The sequence below is a fragment of the Hippopotamus amphibius genome, chromosome 3, assembly GCF_030028045.1.
Source record: "Hippopotamus amphibius kiboko isolate mHipAmp2 chromosome 3, mHipAmp2.hap2, whole genome shotgun sequence".
NCBI classification, from domain to species: Eukaryota; Metazoa; Chordata; class Mammalia; order Artiodactyla; family Hippopotamidae; genus Hippopotamus; species Hippopotamus amphibius.
Window position 1 is genome coordinate 88,599,647 of NC_080188.1, and position 15,841 is coordinate 88,615,487.

The following is a 15,841-nucleotide window of genomic DNA, read 5'->3' on the forward strand; positions in this document are numbered from 1 at the left end:
CCTCTGATATTTTGTAGAGTTCTCCAAAAATATGCCTAATGTATGACAATTATGAGAAATTCTACATAGCATTTCATCACTTCTAACTTTCTTTCCAAAGTTACTGATCATAAAGCTTGTTTTTCACACTAAAAGAAGTACCACCACTTAAATAGTATTTGGATGCCTTTTTGTGTGATATAAAAGTATTCTCAGTTGTGACAACAGTGAGTAACAAAATAACAGCAAAGCGGTCACCACAACCCCTCAAACAAGTCCCCATTCCATGAAAAATAGCTGGGTTCCCAGGGTCCTGACCTAAGGATGGACATTTCTACTTATCAGCTGAAATGGCGCCACCATGTGGCAGTAGTGTAAACAGTTTGCAAGTCACTCGCCAGACCAGCCTTGAAATTTTTCTTTGTTCTTATGTGCTATACATAATACACATTATTTCACATTTTTCATAAAGAGACATTGCATTAATATTTTATGTAAATTGTTTGTCATTTTACAATATTCAAATTCCCCTAAAATAAGATGGACACAGTGTGTTTAGATTAACTTTTCAGAAAAACTCTAAATCACAAAATTGTCTAGGTATAAGATTGATGGTAAATAAAAACTTGGTCTCTAGTAACAAGACAGTCCAAAATATTTTATGAGTCTTATGACAACTAAGCATGAATTCTGATCTACTATAATAATGATGTAAAAACACCTAAGAAACAAAGTAAATAACTGAGAAGTTTAAAAAATAAGTAGTCTGAATAATCTGCGCATAGGTAGAGGTGGAATTCTGTTCCTGCTGGCTTTGCCAGGAAGTTCTTTGCCTGAGATACTAGTGCTCAGTAAAAAAAAGAGTAAGTAAACAAGGAAAATAAGGAAAGGCAACTGCCTAATCTCTTCTGGAGTCCTGGCAATAAGTATAACGAGATGTAAAAATATGTGAGTATTCTGTTATAATCAAAGCTTTAATCTTAGCTTTAACTAAACAAAAAACATATTTTACTGGTACTAAAATCTCCTCCAATTCAATAAATTTTATATGTTTATTTTAGATGTAACCTATAATATTTTAACAAGAAATCAAATTCATTCTCATATTTCTTTAGCTCAGCATGGCCTTTGAAATTTTGATAAATAATTTGTCAAAGGTAAAAGCAAATTTGGCTTACTTTGTAGTTACATCTATTTTCTGAACAACAAAAAAAAATGCAGGGAACATTTTGACTCTAAAAAGGATACATTTCTCTATAATTATAGGCCCTTATCTTGCTTGGCTGAGCAAAACTGAGAAAGAAACTGCTCTGCATGTATGAATATAAACTAAGTATACAGAAAATAGGAACGTATACTGCATATTCATAGAAAAGCTGGGTATGAAAAACTAATCTCCATTTAGTTAATGATGCTGTGAAATAATGAAATGATTACAAACTAGAGAAATTGACTTTGCAGGATTCTTTGGTATTACATATTTTAAAAGCATCATTTGCTCTTTTTCTGTTTAGTTTTTAAGTGAATTGAACTAATATTAGAAATCCTTGGACTTTGAAAACCAACCTCTATAATGACACAAAGTTAAATGGGAAAATAATTTGAAAAAGAATAGATGCATGTATATGTAAAACTGGAAAAAATGTATCACAATCCTGGGGGGGACAATCATTGAACTGCACACTTTAAAATAGGGGAATTTTATGATATGTGAATTATATCTCAATAAACCTGTTATTTTATTTTTTTATTGGAATATAATTTCTTTACACTCATACCAGTTTTTGAGGTACACGGAAGTCAATCAGCTGTATTTATACACATATCCCCATATTCCCTCCCTCCCTTGACTCCCCCCCACACACTCCCCATCCCGGCCCTTTAAGGCATCACCCATCATCGAGTTGATCTCCCTTTGTTATACAACAACTTCCCACTGGCTATCTATTTTATAGTTGGTAGTATATATATGTCTATGCTACTCACTCACTTTGTCTCAGCTTCCCCTTCACCCCCCACACCCCCCCAACCTTGTGTCCTCCAGTCCATTCTCTGCATCTGCATCCTTATTCTTTTCTTGTCACTGGGTTCTTCAGTACCAATTTTCTCTTTTTTTTTAGATTCCGTATATATGAGTTAGCATACAATATCTGTTTTTCTCTTTCTGGCGTATTTCACTCCGTATGACAGATTCTAGTTCGATCCACCTCATTACATAGAGCCCCATCTCATTCCTTTTTATACCTGAGTAATATTCCATTGTGTATATATGCCACATCTTCTTTATCCATTCATTTGTTGATGGGCATTTAGGTTGCTTCCAGGTCCTGGCTATTGTAAATGGTGCTGCAATGAACATTATGGTACATGTTTCTTTTGGGATTATGGTTTTCTCTGGGTATATGCCCAGTAGTGGGATTACTGGATAATACAGTAGTTCTACATTTAGTTTTTTAAGGAACCTCCAAATTGTTTTCCATAGTGGCTGTACCAACTTACAGTCCCACCAACAGTGCGGGAGAGTTCCCTTTTCTCCACACCCTCTCCAACATTTATTCTTTCTAGATTTTTTCATGATGGCCATTCTGATTGGTGTGAAGTGATACCTCATTGTGGCTCTGCCTTGCATTTCTCTGATGATGAGTGATGTTGAGCATCTTTTCATGTGTTTGTTGGCCATCTGGATGTCTTCTTTGGAGAAATGTCTACTTAGGTGTTCCACCCATTTGTGGATTGGGTTATTTGCTTTTTTGGTATTAAGCTGCATGAGCTGCTTGTATATTTTGGAGATTAATCTTTTGTCTGTTGCTTCATTAGCAAGTATTTTCTCCCATTCTGAGGGTTGCCTTCTAGTCTTGTTTATGGTTTCTTTCGCTGTGCAAAAGCTTTTCAGTTTCATGAGGTCCCATTTGTTTATTCTTGATTTTATTTCCATGATTCTAGGAGGTGGGTCCAAAAGGATCTTGCTTTGATGGATGTCATAGAGTGTTCTGCCTATGTTTTCCTCTAGGAGTTTTATAGTGTCTGGCCTTACATGTAGGTCTTTAATCCATTTGGAGTTTATTTTTGTGTATGGTGTGAGGAAGTGTTCTAATTTCATTCTTTTACATGTAGCTGCCCAATTTTCCCAGCACCACTTATTGAAGAGGCTGTCTTTTTTCCATTGTATACTCGTGCCTCCTTTGTCAAAGATAAGGTGCCCATATGTGCTTGGGCTTACCTCTGAGTTCTCTATTCTATTCCATTGATCTTCCTTTCTATTTTTGTGCCAGTACCATACTGTTTTGATCACTGTGGCCTTGTAGTATAGTTTGAAGTCAGGAAGCCTGATTCCACCAACTCCATTTTTCCTTCTCAAGATTGCTTTGGCTATTCGGGGTCTTTTGCGTTTCCATACAAATCGTAAGATTTCTTGCTCTAGTTCTGTGAAAAATGCCATTGGTAATTTATAGGGACTGCATTGAATCTCTAAATTGCTTTGGGTAGTACAGTCATTTTCACAATGTTGATTCTTCCAATCCAAGAACATGGTATGTCCCTCCATCTGTTTGTGTCATCTTTGATTTCTTTCATCAATATCTTAAAGTTTCCTGCATAGAGATCTTTTGCCTCCTTAGGCAGGTTTATTCCTAGGTATTTTATTCTTTTTGTTGCAATGGTAAATGGGAGAGTTTCCTTAATTTCTCTTTCTGCTCTTTCATTGTTAGTGCATAGGAATGCAGGAGATTTCTGTGCATTATTTTTTTATCCTGCTACTCTACTAAACTCATCAATTAGTGCTAGCAGTTTTCTGGTAGAGTCTTTAGGGTTTTCTATGTATAATATCATGTCATCTGCAAAGAGTGACAATTTTACTTCTTTCCCAATTTGGATTCCTTTTATTTCACTTTCTTCTCTGATTGCTGTGGCTAAAACTTCCAAAACTATGTTGAATAATAATGGTGAGAGTGGATACCCTTGTCTTGTTCCTGTTCTTAGAGGGAATTCTTCCAGTTTTTCCCCATTTAGAACGATGTTGGCTTTTGGTTTCTGATATATGTCTTTTATTACGTTGAGGTAATTTCCTTCTATGCCCATTTTCTGGAGAGCTTTTATTATAAATGATGTTGAATTTTGTCAAAAGCTTTTTCTGCATCTATTGAGATTATCATATGGTTTTTATCCTTCAATTTGTTGATATGATGTATCACATTGATTGATTTGCATATATTGAAGATCCCTTGCATCCCAGGGATAAACCCCACTTGATCATGGTGTATGATTTTTTTTAATGTGCTGTTGGATTCTGTTAGCTAGTATTTTGTTGAGGATTTTTGTATCTATATTCATCAGTGATATTGGCCTGTAATTTCCTTTTTTTGTGACATCTTTGTCTGGTTTTGGTATCAGGGTGATGGTGGCCTCATAGAATGAGTTTGGGAGTGTTCCTCCTTCTGCTATATTTTGGAAGAGTTTGAGAAGGATAGGTGTTAGCTCTTCTCAAAATGTTTGATAGAATTCACCAGTGAAGCCATCTGGCCCTGGGCTTTTGTGTGTTGGGAGATTTTTAATCACAGCCTCAATTTCTGTACTTGTGATTGGTCTGTTCATAGTTTCTATTTCTTCCTGGTTCAGTCTTGGAAGATTGTATTTTTCTAAGAATTTATCCATTTCTTCCAGGTTATCCAATTTATTGGCATATAGTTGCTTGTAGTAGTCTCTCATGATCTTTTGTATTTCTCTGGTGTCCATTGTTACTTCTCCTTTTTCATCTCTAATTCTGTTTATTTGTGTCTTCTCCCTTTTTTTCCTGATGAGTCTACTAATGGTTTATTAATTTTGTTTATCTTCTCAAAGAACCAGCTTTTAGTTTTATTAATTTTTGCTATTGTTTCCTTCCTTTCTTTTTCATTTATTTCTGATCTGATCTTTATGATTTCTTTCCTTCTGCTCACTTTGGGGTTTCTAAACCTGTTATTTTAAAAAGAAAAATAAATTAAAAATAAAGTGCAGGAAGTGGCCCTCATCACTAAGGTCTCTTCCAGCTTTAACATGTCAGCCAAAACTTCATAGGATAATAGGTGTGTACAAAACGAAGTATGCCTTACAGATTTAAAGAAAAAAAAAAAAAGACACCAAGTTACCTGAGATGCCCAACATGAACCAGATACTATATAACTCACTGAGCCATCAGAGCAGGTGTGCTGTCCATCATCAAGTGGACACTACATATATTAGATGGAGCACAGACAGGTATTGAAGGCAAAAGTAAGTGGTATGAGCATGGGCACCAATCCTATCTCTCACCAGCGTCCCAGGATGCCCTTGACATAGTCCCAGAAACAGGTAGGAAGAAGGCAAAGGAGAAAGTAGCAGAAAAATCCATTAAGGAGTAATTGGAAATATGATTTACAGCAGGAGTAGCAACCAACCATTCTAGTGAGCTGTCTTCCCCAGAGCATGTCCCTAGAGCACTAGCTCTTCTGTTGATGGCAGACATCACTCACGTGCATGCAGGGGTGAGTTCTGGACTCAGTTAAGCTTGAGAAACTCTGGGTTCAGCAAACTACAGTTGGGTTTTGGGTCTTTGCATCTTCACACATAGTTTTCCCCTACCTCTGAGATTTTCATTCTAGGTCTGATCATGTCACCAACTAGTTCCCCCCCCAAAAGTAACTAGTACATTCCAGAATGGTGTTTGTCACCTCTCACTGACCTAATCACCATGTGCCTGGTGAGGCACCCATAATAATCCCTACTTTTTTTTTTTTTTCAAGAATTGGCACTAAAATAAGATAGGCACAACTCTGCCAAGGGCATGTGCTCTCCCATCACAGGAATAGATACTTTTCTATCTCAAGCACATCTCTGGTGATGTTGAGCCCAAGGGGCTATTTCTCAAGTAGGAGCAGTGGGAAGGTCAGATGCCAACAATTTGAGATCCAGTGAATAAAAGCTACAGTGTCCAAGGCAATAGCAACTTCTCATATGTGGCTATTAAAAAATTAAATTAAATTAAAAACTTAGCTCTTCACTCACACTTAGCCATATGTCAAATGTTCACTAGACACATGTGACCAGTAGCTACTGCACTGGACAGTAAATTTCCATCATCACACAAATTTCTATCGAACTGTACTGGACTAGTGATATACCACACACACACACACACACACACACGAGCACACAGACTGTCATCTTTCTTCTGGAGGAAGCTCATTATATCCCAGGAGCCTGCAGAATCTCACAAGGAAATCCTGACTTGGCAGCGTCCGTGCTTCTAACATAACTCAGTAAAGTGACTGTTGCCACCAAGCAAGCAGGTGAAAGAAAATATCCACCATCAATGTTTCCAGATACTCTTGCCTCCCAATAAATGATTTCACTTTATATGGAATTTTAAAAAATGACAAAAGAACAAACATGGAAAAACAGAAACAGATTCATAGATACAGAGAACTAACAAGGGAAGGTGGGTAGTGGGATGAGTGAAATAGGTGAAGCAGATTAAGAGATACGAACTTCCAGATATGAAGTAGATAAGTCACCAGATGAATGAATGTACAGCCTAGCAAATAGTGTCAAAACTTGTAATAACTTTGTATGGTGACAAATGGTAACTAGACTTACTATGGTGATCATTGTGTATTGCATAGAAATATCAAATCACTACGTTGTACACCTGAAACTAATAATATACTGTAAGTCAATTATATTTTTTTAAAAAAGAGGATGAGGCTAGAGAGCTAGGCAAGGGCCAGAGGATGCAGGGCCCTGAGACTATGCTAAGGAGTTTGAATATACATTGTCTCTTAGTGATTCTACTAAAACAATGACTCAGTGCATTCAATATCTCTGGTATATTCTGAAAGAAAACCTATAACTATTTAGGTAAAAGAAGGTGCCACTGTAAGAAAATTCCAATGAGCAGACTGGAAGCAAGGTAACTAGAGAATTACATTCGATGCTGATTTTATGCTAAATTACTTGCTATTTTATGTGAGAGAACAAAGTACCCATTTTCCTTATTTGTTTTCAGGGTTTCTTCCTTGATTTTACATCTTAAAACTTGGAGGAACTCTGATATTTGACTATCTAAAGGGGTCTTCAACACATCACTACAAACCTAATGGCTTAAAACAACACAAATGTGTTATCTTACATTTCCGTGGGTTCAATGCCCACCCCAGGTGTGATCAGGCTAAAATCAAGGTGTCAGCAGCAGGACTTCCATGGTAGCACAGTAGTTAAGAATCCACCTGCCAATGCAGGGGACTCAAGTTCAATCCCTGATCTGGGAAGATCCCACATGCCATGGAGCCACTAAACCCATGCATCACAGCTACTGACCCTATGCTCTAGAGCCCACAAGCCACAACTACAAGCTGCTGCTGCAACTACAAGCTACTGCCACAGCTACTGAAGCCCAAGCACTTAGAGTCCATGATGTGCAACAAGAGAAGCCACCACAATGAGAAGCCCGCACACCACAATGAAGAGTAGCCCCCTCTCACCACAACTAAAGAAAGCCTGTGTGCATCAATGAAGACCCAATGCAGCCAAAATAAATAATAAATTAATTAATTAAAAAAAAGGTGTCAGCAGGGCTGCATTCCTTTCTGGCAGCTCTAGAGGGAAATCCATTTCTTCCCCTCTTCCAGCTCCTCTCCCCCTGCTCCTTGATCTGTGGCTCCTCTCTCCATCTTCAAAGACAGAAAGGTAGCTTCTCCTGACACTTCTTCTATCCTCAATCTCTTTCTGACCAGAGCCAAGAAAGGTTCTCTTCTTTTAAGGACTTAGGAATAGACGGGGCCAATAGCTCACAATAGTGAACACAGGACGTATTCAAGGCACTGCAAGGGTAGTATGTAAAACTCCAATGCAGGCCAAGGTTGGGGTGGTAGGAAGATCAAGCTGGGGAGGCACATAAGGCTTAGGTCACTAGAGCTTTGAATCCTGTTCAGAAGTTTGGACTTTATCCTGAAAATGATGGGGAACTGCTGAAGTATTTTAAGCAGAAATTAATGTTATCAGATATCATTTAAAAAGGTCACTTGACAATGAAAATTACGGGTAAGATAGAAAAGAAACTAACATAGTAGTAAGATATTATTGATATAAAGGAAGAAAGAGTAATTCAAGAGATACTAAGAAAGTAAAACTCACAGAGATATATGTGGGGTGAGGGAGGGGCAGGGGGAGTTGAAGCAAACTAACAGGATTCTAGCTCGAATAATGGGGGGTGGGGTGGTTTCTATGGAAACAGAGATTGCTGGAGGAGGAGCAGGTTTTCAGCGGGTGTGAGTTCTGCTTTGCACACATTCTGTTTGAGGTGAAGTTCTTTTTAGAATATTTACTCTGCCTTTTGTTATAACAAACTAGAACTCTGGGGGGTGGGAGGTACCTGGGCTGGGGTCACATAGTTTTCAGTCTTTGATCAATAGTTGGTAATTAAAACCATGCAGATGGATCAAAGCAAGTAATGAGGGGATACCAGTGACACAGGAAGGGGGAGGATGCCAACATCAAGGGTTGACAGGAAAGGGAGTCTGTAAAGGATGCCAAGAAAAAGGTGCAAAGTAAAAGCATCAACCACAGGGTCTTTGTGTCAGATAGAGGGGAGAGTCTCAGAAATGACTGGCTTATCTGATAGAACAAAGCAGAAAGTCGAAGTCAGAAAATACAGCAAAGAACCATTGGATCTGACAGCTAGAGGTAAAACATCATTGTTAAACCTTGTCAGTTGTCAGAGGGATTTCAGCAGCTTGATAGGGCCTGCTCCAACTTGCACTGATCTAAGGAAGTCAGGAAAGGCAAGCAACCTGGAGAGAGAAGCACACCTGCAAAAAGGTGGGCTGGTACTAACCACCAGAGGCATGATCTGTGAAAGAGAGAATTGACAAATGGGACTTCATTAAAACTTAAATTTTCTACTCCGCAAAAGATTCTGTCAAGAGAATGGAAAGACAAGCCACAGACTGGGAGAAAATATTTGTAAAAGACACATCTGATAAAGGAGAGTTATTCAAAATGTGCAAACAACTCCTAAAACTACACAGTCATAAAACAACAACAGCCAAATATCTTGACACCTCACTAAAGAAGGTATACACATGGCAAATAAATATAGGAAAAGATGTTCCACATCCTGTGTCATCAGGGGAATGCAAATTAAAACAGCAAGGAAATACCACTACATGTCTTTGAATGGCCAAAATCTAGGACACCAAGAACACCAAATCCTGTCAAGGATGAGCAGCAATGAGAACTCTCATTCATTGCTGGTGGGAGTGCACAATCGTACAGACACTTTGGTAGACAATTCGGCTGTTTCTGATAAAACTAAACATACTCTTTTATCATACAAGTCAGCAATAATGCTCCTTGGTATTTACCCAAAAGAGTTAAAAATGTATGTCCACACAAAAATTTGTACATGGATATTTATAGTAGCTTTATCATAATGCTCAAAACTTTGAAGCCACCAAGATATCCTTCAGTAGGTGAATGGATCAATAAATTATGGTCCATCCAGAGAGTGGAACATTATTCAACACTAGAAAGGAATGAGCTGTGATGCCATGAAAAGACATGAAGGAACCTTACAGCTGTAATGTTAGGTGAAAGAATCCAATCTGAAAAAGCTATATACTATATGATTCCAACTATACAACATTCTGGAAAAGGCAAAACTATTGAGACAGTGAAAAGATCATTAGTTGCCAGGGGTTCAAAGGGAGAAAGAAGTGAACAGGCAGAGCACAGGGGAGTTTTAGGGCAGTGAAAGTACTCTGTACGATACTGCAGTGGTGGATGCATGTCAGAATACATTTGTTCAAACCTACAGAGTGTACAAAACCAAGAGTGACCCTAATGTAAACTATGGACTCTGGGTGATTATGGTGCATCCATGTGGGTTCATTGATTGTAACAAATGTACCACCTGGTGAAGGTGTGACAGTGGAGGTGCCTGTGCGTATGTGGGGGGAGGGGTTTTATGTGGAATCTCTATACTTTCCACTCAGTTTTGCTGTGACCCTGAAACTCCTCTAAGAAATAAAGTTATTTCCCAGCCGGGCTGGGAAATGCAGAACTAGAGCAGTGACTAAAGACACCCATGAGGAAGATGGCCCAGGAAAACAGAGCATCTGAGAGTTTAAGGATGGAACTGAGTCTGTGTGTTTACACAGAAGCAAAAAAGAATCAGTAGAGAGTATAAAGAGAATATTCTGAGACAGAAAAGATAACTGAAAAAGCAAAAAGCAGGGGGAGAGCACAAGTCCAGGACCCTGGCTGAATTTCAGTCTGAGCAACAAGATTTCTGACTCTTCTCCTGAGAGGGGAGGAAAAGAAGAGTGGGTTTGGATGCTGTGATTATAATTTTATAAGTTGAGGAAGTTCTAAAATGAAAGATGGTATCTCTGTAAAGTTGTGCTGAGGCCAGTTTTTAAGAGTAGGAGCCTCTAAGGAGGTAGAGATCTAAGGAGAAGATGAAGATTTAAAACACTCTCTGAGGGGATGGGGGAAAGAAATTTGATCATTAAGGTGTGTTGGGGTCCAGTTTCAGCTGACAGTAACTAATTAGTATATGTGAACTTCTGCAAAGCTTTCTGGCCACTTGAGCTTTTCACTGGCCCTCCAGCACATGGTGCTAATTCTCACCCCAAGTTTTTGTTTGTTTGTTTGTTTTGTTTGTTTGTTTTGGCTACATTGGGTCTTCATTGCTGCACTTGGGCTTTCTCTAATTGTGGTGGGCAGGGGCTACTGTTCATTGCACTGGGCAGGTTTCTCATTGTGGTGGCTTCTCTTGTTGCAAAGCATGGGCTCTAGACACGTGGGCTTTAGTAGTTGCAGCACGTGGGCTCAGTAGTTGTGGCTCATGGGCTCTAGAGTACAGGCTTAGTAGTTGTGGCATACGGGCTTTGTTACTCCATGGCATGTGGGATCTTCTCACCCCAGGGATGGAACCCATGTCCCCTGCATTGGCAGGCAGATTCTTAACCACTGCACCACCAGGGAAGCCCCTCGACCTGAGACTTTGACACAGCTCTTTCCTCTCCTTACAATGTCTCCCTTGAATTTCTCCTGTGACACCATGTTGGAATTCAGGTCCCAGCTCAAACTGTCACTTCCTGGGGGTAGAAAGATGGCAGTGCAGTAGAAGGACAGGGAGCTCATCCCTCTCCAATTGTACATCAGGAACACATCAATAGATGCAACAATTCTCACAGAAAATCAGCTGAACATTAGCAGAAGACCTTGGACACCAGAAAGCACTATAAAGATCCCTGCATAACAAAGTAGGATGAAAAAAGAAAGGAGGAAGAGGAGAAGAAAAAAAGAGGTGAGACATGCACCCTGGGGTGGGGGAGCTGAAGCAAAGGAGAGATTCCTGAATTCAGGGAAACACCCCTTATCTCACAGGTAAACTCCCTCTCCAATGGGGAATTTGACAGGGACAGAAGGAAGGCATTTGGGGCTGTCCAAGGAGGGCAAAGTGGCTGATCTGTGGCAGACAGGAAAGACTGAGAAACACACAGATGGTCCATACTGTGGCCCTGCATGCCCTGGACTGAGACATGTGTTCACAGGAGTGCAGGGGAACTGGGAGCTGGAGCATGGGGACTGGAGAACAGGCCCACAGTGAGATCCACTGTTGGCTGCAGGGAGACAGACTGAGGGGATGGGAGGGAAGAAATCTGTAGCAGGAATGCCTACCAGGGAAGACTGGGCTGCCATAGAATCAGGGCATTACTTCTGAGTCACATGAAGGGGGAGGAGCCACTATCATAGCCTCTCTCTCAGCACCCATGACAAACAATAAAGGAAGTCCCCTCTAGGCCTGGCTGTTTGGCACCAGTCAACAAGTAATAGAAAAATCTCCTTCAAGTGCTGGCCCTAGTGTGCCTGCTGCTGAGAGCCAAAAAAAAAAGTCTGGCCAGGTTGGGCCATCCCTAGGGCCATTTCTCTTACACCCATGCCTGCCGGCTTCCCTGTGCAATTGGCACTACTGCTGGGGCTCCCGGGATCCAAGCAGGGTGCTACTGCTGAGTCACATGCAGGGAGAGGAGCCACTATCATAGCCTCTCTCTCCCCACACAGCAGCACCTAAAGATGAACAATAAAGGAAACTCTCACTGAGGTAGACCCAAGAGCTCCAAGGCAGCCTCAGGACCAGGCTCCTATGGCTGGACCACATGCAGAGGTGGGGACAAAACCAAAACTGAATACCGGAGACAGGGGGACTAAGGAAGAGGATTGAAAATCTTTCCATCAGCTATACAAGCTGTAGATTAAATCCCTGTGATCAGCTAAGTAGATCCTGTGCCTTTGGAATATCTGAGTAGACAATGAATGTTCCCACAAATCTGGCATCTGTGGACTTTGGAAGCAAGCACACACAGGAATTGGCCCAGGTCAGAGCCCAAGTGGACCCACAGGACCCACAGCAGGTCCAGAGTCCAACCCAGAGGTAGAGGGGGACTTCTTGGGGAGGCAAAGGTGGTCTGTGGCTCAAGGTGTAGACATGGACACTTACAGCTGAGATCCCAACGAAACAGATCAACCCACCAGACTGCAGGCACCATTCCCTCCCATCAGGAAGCCTACTCAAGGCACTGGACCAACCCTGCCAGAGGGGCAGAGACTAGAGGCAAGAGGAATTATAACTAGGCAGCCTAGGGAGAGAAGACCTCAAATACTGTAAATTAGACAGCATGAGAAAACAGAGAAACATTGTGCAGGCAAAGGAGCAAGATAAAAACCCACAAGACCAAATAAATGAAGAAGAAATAGGCAAATTGCCTGAAAAAGAATTCAGAGTAATGATAGTAAAGATGATAAAATATCTTGAAAACAAAATAGAGAAAATACAAGAAACATTTAACAAGGATCTAGAAGAACTAAAGAGCAAACAAACAGTAATGAACAACATAATAACTGAAAGTAAAAATACTCTAGAAGGAATCAACAGCAGAATAATTGAGGCAGAAGAACAAGTAAGTGAGCTGGAAAATAGTTGTGGAAACTGCCACAGAACAGAGTAAAGAAAAAAGAATAAAAAGAATGGAAGACAGTCTCAGAAACCTCAGGGACAACATTAAGCACACCAACATTTGAAGCATAGATGTCCCAGAAGAAGAAAATAAGAAAGGGAGTGAGAAAATATTTGAAAAGAGTATAGTCAAAAATTTCCCCAACATGGGAAAGGAAATAGTCAGTCAAGTCTAAGAAGTGCAGAGAGTCGCATAAAGAATAAACCCAAGGAGAAACACACTGAGGCACATATTAATCAAACTAACAAAAATTAAACACAAAGAAAAAATATTAAAAACAGCAAGAGAAAAGCAACAAATAACATATAAGGGAAAACCCTTAAGGATAACAGCTGATCTTTCTGCAGAAACACTGCAGGCCAGAAGGGAGTGGTAGGATATATTTAAAAGGTTGAAAGGGGAAAAGGTATAGCCAAGAATACTCTACCCAGCAAGAATCTCATTCAGATTCAACAGAGAAATCAAAAGCTTTACAGACAAGCAACAGCTAAGAGAATTCAGCACCACCAAACCAGCCTTATAACAATTGCTAAAGGAACTTTTCTAAGTAGGAAACACAAGAGAAGGAAAACACCTACAAAAACAAACCCAAAACAATTAAGAAAATGGTAATAGGAACACACATGTCAATAATCCCCTTAAATGTAAATGGATTAAATGCCCCAACCAAAAGACATAGACTGGCTGAATGGATACAAAACAAGACCCTTATATATACTATCTACAAGAAACCCACTTCAGGCCTAGGGACACATAGAAACTGAAAGTGGGAGAATGGAAAAAGTTATTCCATGCAAATGGAAGTCAAAAGAAAGCTGGAGTAGCAATACTGATATCAGATAAATTAGACTTTAAAGTAAAGACTATTACAAGAGACAAGGAAGAACACTATATAATGCTCAAAGGATCAATCCAAGAAAAAAAATATAACAATTGTAAATACTTATGCACCCAACATAGGAGCACCTCAATACATAAGGCAAATGCTAACAACCATAAAAAGGGAAATCGACAGTAACACAATCATAGTAGGAGATTTTAACACACCACTTACACCAATGGACAGCTTATCCAAACAAAATGAATAAGAAAACACATCACACCAGATGGACTTAATTTATATTTATAGAACATTCCATCCAAAAACTACAGAACATGCTTTCTTTTCAAGTGCACATGGAATATTCTCTAGGATAAATCAGATCTTGAGTCACAAATTAAGGCTCAGTAAATTTAGGAAAAGTTAAATCATATCAAGCATCTTTTCCAACCACAATGCCATGAGACTAGATATCAATTACAGGGAAAAAAAACTGTAAAAAATACAAACACATGGAGGCTAAAGAATATGCTATTAAACGACCAAAAGATCACTGAATAAATCAAAAAGGAAATCAAAAAATACCTAGAAACAAGTCACAATTAAAACACAACAATGCAAAACATATGGGATGCAGTTTATAGCAATACAGTCCTACCTCAAAAAAAAAAAAAAAAACTATCAAATAAACAACCTAAACTTGCACCTAAAACAATTAGAGAAAAAAGAACAACAAAATCCCAAGTTGGCAGAAGGAAAGAAATCATAAAGATCAAATCAGAAATAAACAAAAAAGAAATGAAGGAAACAACAGGAAAGATCAATAAAACTAAAAGCTGCATCTTTGAGAAGATAAAATTGATAATTAACCAGACTTATCAGGGAAAAAAAAAGGGAGAAGATGCAAGTCAACAGAATTAGAAATGAAAAAGGAGGAGTAACAACTGACACCACAGAAATACAAAGATTGTGAGAGACTACTATAAGCAACTATACGCCAATGAATTGGAGAATCTGGAAGAAATGGATAAATTCTTAGAAAATTGCAGGATTGCACCAAGAAGGAATAGAAAATATGAACAGACCAATCGCAAGCACTGAAAATGAAACTGTGATTAAAAATCTTCCAAAAAACAGATAGGATCAAGATGGCAGAGTAGGAGGACGTGTGCTCACTCCCTCTTGCAAGAGCACCAGATTTACAACTAACTGCTGAACAACCATCAACAAAAAGACACTGGAACTCACCAAAAAAGACACCCCCCATTCAGAGACAAAGGAGAAGCCACAATTAGATGGTAGGAGGGGCACAATTGTGTTAAAATCAAATCCCATAAATGCTGATTGGGTGACTCACAAACTGGAGAACAGTTATACTGCAGAAGTCCACCCACTAAAGTGAGAGTTCTGAGCCCCACATCAGGCTTCCCAACCTGGAAGTCCAGCAACGGGAGGAGGAATCCCCAGAGAATCAGACTTTGAAAGCCAGCTGGATTTGATTGCAGGACCTCCACAGGACTGGGGGAAACAGAGACTCCACTCTTGGAGGTCACACAAAAAACAGTGTGCTCATCAGGACCCAGGGGGAAGGAGGAGTGACCCCATAGGAGACTGAACCAAACCTACCTGCTGGTGTTGGGGGGTTGCCAGTGGCGGTGGGGGGGTAACTGTGGCTCACCGAGGAGACAGAGGCACTGGCAGCAGGGGTTCTGGGTAGTGCTCATTGGTGTGAGCCCTCCCAGAACCCACCATCAGCCCCATCAAAGAACCTGTAAGCTCCAGTGCTGGGTAGCCTCAGGTGAAACAACCAACAGGGTGGGAACACAGCCCCACCCATTGGCAGACAAGCAGATTAAAGTGTCACTGAGCTCCACCCACCAAAATCAGATTGAAGTCTTACTGAGTTCCGCCCACCCAGCCCAACCCACCATCAGTCCTTCCCATCAGGAAGCACACACAAGCCTCCTAGATAGCCTCCTCCACAAGAGTGCAGACAGCAGTGTCAGCA